This window comes from Palaemon carinicauda, chromosome 3 (genome assembly GCF_036898095.1).
Source record: "Palaemon carinicauda isolate YSFRI2023 chromosome 3, ASM3689809v2, whole genome shotgun sequence".
Lineage (NCBI taxonomy): Eukaryota > Metazoa > Arthropoda > Malacostraca > Decapoda > Palaemonidae > Palaemon > Palaemon carinicauda.
The window spans coordinates 68,940,383-68,945,382 of NC_090727.1; the positions used below are offsets into that span (position 1 = coordinate 68,940,383).

At 38.4% G+C, this 5,000-nt stretch overlaps 1 pseudogene; it reads right to left on the reverse strand.

Moving 5' to 3' along the window:
• Positions 1 to 876: 876 nt before the first annotated feature.
• Positions 877 to 1,567, reverse strand: LOC137637758 (protein C1orf43 homolog; annotated as a pseudogene).
• Between the last annotated feature and the right edge of the window lie 3,433 nt (positions 1,568 to 5,000).

The following is a 5,000-nucleotide window of genomic DNA, read 5'->3' on the forward strand; positions in this document are numbered from 1 at the left end:
AGGTTGAGGAAAGGTGCCCACTCCTGAATTCGTGTGTCGATGTACTTTGGAAGTTTGGCGCGGACCTATTTAACTTGTACAGTATGTCATTTTTAGGGGGGGGGGGAGCCATGTACCAACCGTGTGTCACTCCGGGGTCACCAATGTGACGGTCCCGAGAGAGGGTTGTGAACTCAGTTGATTGCTTCCTGCCTTTGAGTTCACAACCCTCTCTCGGCACCGTCACACTCCTAAACTTGCCCTTTTACTTTCCAGCATTTCAACATATAAAACCCTAAATTAAAAGAAAAATAATGCAATTAACTACTGTACTGCCTATAGTATTTTTCAAAAGCCCATTATATTTGTTTTTTTGGCATACAGATAAAATATTGAACTATACTGACAAAGTAGAACAGCATCAACATTATGACATAATTACAAAACAATGCCACAATCAAATAAGGTTGTAACCACCCACCCAAATTTCATCCCTTTTACCATGGCTACAGTATAGCCTATCCTTTTAGCAGTCATTTATGCATTCTTTGGAATAATTTCAAAGATTCTTCTTGGAATAAAGACTCGAGACACACATCTTAAAAATATCACAGCAGGCTCATGCCTTGACTGAGACACAAAAGCTACCTAATACTTTACTGTACACAAGAAAATATAATCAATCATTGCTATAATTGACTAGATAACAATCTGATACAAAATAAGGTTTGAAAAAGTTAAGCAAGCAATTGGTTGTGACGAGGAATATTAAAAAAAATAAAGCAATATAAATAGAAAAAAAAAATCAGTATCAATAAACTGTGCTTTTACTGACAAAATCATGTTACCCGTGTAGTGTAGTGTACTACAATTGTAATCGAACTAGTGATGTTTGAGTCACACCGAAGTTTCAAAATTATCATCTGTAGATACTTTCAGTGATGAGGGTCTATGTAGTAAAACCATGCTGAAATCACTAATGATCAAGTATTCATCATTTCCACTATGGTCGTGTTCTGGTTCATCAAAAGTGGAATCGTGATCACTTGGCGCTGATATCATGCCACCTGTTAATTTCTCGCCATTACGTCTACAGTGTAATATTCGTAGCAGCAAGCTATGATACGGAGTGAACTGAGTAGCTGTAAACTGCATTGGGTGATGTCTTGCGTGGTCGTAGTAATCACACAATTCATGAATCATCCTCTGTTCTACAGAGGCCAAAACACAACCGGGGTTTGTCAAATTCATCAGATAAGCTGGAATGCTTTCTCTTGAGCCTCGAGGACTAACCCCTTCTAGTGATGAAAGTTCTTGCGCCAAGTATTTCATATTATCGACCGCTTTCATTCTGAAGTAATAAGGTGAAAGATCTCCATTTGCATGAGTATCGACTTCTAAAGTCAAGAACTTCGGTTCATAGTTTATATCTAATCTTCTCAATTTCACACCTCAATGTCTTTTTAGCCTCTGAAACTGGTATATGTGGATCCCTCTTGGATCTGTCTCTTACCCGTTTCAGACAAGTAATAATCAGGAATATAGTAAAGATGATCACAATAAGTGTCATTGCTTCTGCAGTTGGCATTTTTGAAGTGATAAGTTCTTTCATCTTTAATTCTATGAAATAAAGTTTTGAGGTCCTGGAAAAGCAAATTATAAAACTCCCTCAATCGTTGAAATATGTGGAAATATTTTTCGTATGTTGATGGAGGGGAGAGAGAGGTGAATGCTCGAGTGCTTGGACGAGGATTAAAACTGGTAGACGAGAATGACCATGAATGGGAGGTAAATCAGTTGTTGTTTGCGGATGATACTTTACTGATTGCAGACACAGAAGAGAAGCTTGACCGATTAGTGACAGAATTTGGAAGGGTGTGTGAGAGAAGGAAGTTGAAAGTTAATGTGGGTAAGAGTAAGGTTATGAGATGTACGAGAAGAGAAGGTGGTGCAAGGTTTGAATGTCATGTTGAATGGAGAGTTGCTTGAGGAGGTGGATCAGTTTAAGTACTTGGGGGTCTGTTGTTTGCAGCAAATGGTGGAGTGGAAGCAGATGTACGTCAGAGAGTGAATGAAGGTTGCAAGAGTGTTGGGGCAGTTAAGGGAGTAGTAAAAAAATAGAGGGTTGGGAATGAATGTAAAAGAGAGTTCTATATGAGAAAGTGATTGTACCAACTGTGATGTATTGATCGGAGTTGTGGGGAATGAAAGTGACGGAGAGACAGAAATTGAATATGTCTGAGATGAAGTGTCTAAGGAGTATGGCTGGTGTATCTCAAGTAGATAGGGTTAGGAACGAAGTAGTGAAGGGTGAGAACGGGTGTAAGAAATGAGTTAGCAGCTAGAGTGGATATGAATGTGTTGAGGTGGTTTGGCCATGTTGAGAAAATGGAAAATGGCTGTCTGCTAAAGAAGGTCATGAATGCAAGAGTTGATGGGAGAAGTACAAGAGGAAGGCCAAAGTTTGGGTGGATGGATGGAGTGAAGAAAGCTCTGGGTGATAGGAGGATAGATGTGAGAGAGGCAAGAGAGCGTGCTAGAAATAGGAATGAATGGCGAGCGATTGTGACGCAGTTCCGGTAGGCCCTGCTGCTTCCTCCGGGTGCCTTAGATGACCGCGGAGGTAGCAGGAGTAGGGGATTCAGCATTATGAAGCTTCATCTGTGGTGGATAACGGGGGAGGATGCGCTTTGGCACCCTAGCAGTATCAGCTGAACTCGGTTGAGTCCCTTGTCAGGCTGGGAGGAACGTAGAGAGTAGAGGTCCCCCTTTTGTTTTGTTTCTTTTGTTGATGTCGGCTACCCCCAAAATTGGGGTAAGTGCCTTGGTATATGTATGTATTTTTTTGTCAGGCTTAGTCTTTGCTCTAATATGCAAGTGTAATTCTTACTTGACAATTTAGACTATATATACATATATATACACACACATATATATTATATATATATATATATATTCATTCATATATACATACATAGCCTAAATATATATATATATATATATATTCATATATACATACATAGCCTAAATATATATATATATATATATATATACTGTAATATATATGTATATATATAATATATATATATGTATGTATATATATATATATATATGTGTGTGAATATATATAATATATATATATATGTGTGTGTGTGTGTGTGTGTGTGTGTATTCAGGTTCATTGAAATGAGTTTATAAATAAAGAATCACATAAGGAAATATATAAAATTTTCCCCATCTATATTTTCACTAGTTTTCCCATATGAAGTTTTTGATAGAGATTAGATTGATAATCTATTGCCATTACTCGACATAACTGAGTTGTTAAACGCAGTGACTCCTATTCATCACAAGAGAAGAGATTGTATGAGACCGAATTTATCTGTGTGTAATTGATAAATGTTTTTCTACTGATGCAGATGAATTGAAAAAAAAAAATCCGTTCCCAATTTTGACAAATTTCTATAAAAATTATATTTCTCTCAAATATTATTTGATATCATCAAATTACTAAGGATCATAATACCCAAAAGAGAGAAAAATGCATAGGAACTCGATATTGTACAGTTTTAATAAAAAAGAACTTTCAGTCAAATATTTAATATCATGAAATTACTAACGATTAAAACAGCTAGAAGAGAGTAAAAATTTATCAGAAAACTTTTATAATTGAGAAACTTCAGAAACGTTTATGACTATTAGAGTCCTTCGTGTTAAAACCAAGTGAACGATGAAACTCCGGAACGTTGCTCCAGGAAAACAAATACAAGTTTTTTCATTGACCCTCTTGATAAACTTCTCCATTCTCTGTGACCTGACCTCTCGCGAATGCCCTCCAAAGACTCCCGCCATTCCCACCAAGTACGGACAGCTCCGTGGCTTCTACCGGCAGGTAACCGACGAAAAATTACGGGTAGCAACTTACCTGGTTATCCCATACGCCACGCCGCCCATAGAAGCCAACCGCTACAGCCCAACGTGGGTGCTATCGCAATGGGTGGGCGTTCATGAAGCCACCCACTTTGGTCCTTCATGTCCGCAGAGATTCCCAGATCTGTCTAATGAGACAGAGGCTCTCACTAGGATGACAAAAAACAGGTACGACCGTCTGAGAAAGTACCATCCGGCGTTGAAGAGACAGAGTGTGGATTGCCTCTCTACCTGAATATCTTCGTCCCCTCCTAAAGGTCAGACTCCTATAGGTTTATTTATTTTAAAATATCATCAATTTAATCATTGTTAGTTGATTAAATACTCAACCATCTACATATTCCATAGGGTATCATTTATTCATTTATTATCATCTCAATGGTAATCCCATTTTAAAAACTGGATCACTATTCCTCTGATAACTAGAATACAATCATCCTCACTGACAGGCATTTCTTCCCATTCGGGGTGTAGATACCTTAATGTGGTGATAGGGTTTTGTTAAACGCCATGCTCAGTAAAGATTTACTAGCCAGGGGCAAAATACTAGATTGGTTTGCTGTAAGTGATAAGGACAAACTCTCCCCAATAACCAATATGCACTGACCATCGTGGTGATGAAAAGGTCAAATCACAGATATGAATGAGGACATGTCTGAAAACGTTGTCCTAAAGAGGCCTTGAAAGAGTTACATTTTGTTGTTGTTATTGTTGTGTCATCTCCAAGGCACCTTTAATATAAAGGAAGGTAGTAGGTTTAGTAGGTTGGCCAGGGCACCAGCCAACCGTTGAGATACTATTGCTAGAGAGTTATGGGGGTCTTTTGGATGGCCAGAAAGTACTTCATTGGATCCTATTCTCTGGTTACGGTTCATTTTCCCGTTGCCTAGACAAACACACACACCGAATAGTCTGGCGTATTGTTTACATATTCTCCTCTGTCATACACCTGACAACACTGAGATTGCCAAAAAAAATTCTTCTTCACCCAACGGGTTACTGCACTGTAATAGTTCAGTGGCCAATTTCCTCTTGGTAAGGGTAGAAGAGACTCTTTAGCTAAGGTAAACAGCTCTTCTGGGAGAAGTACA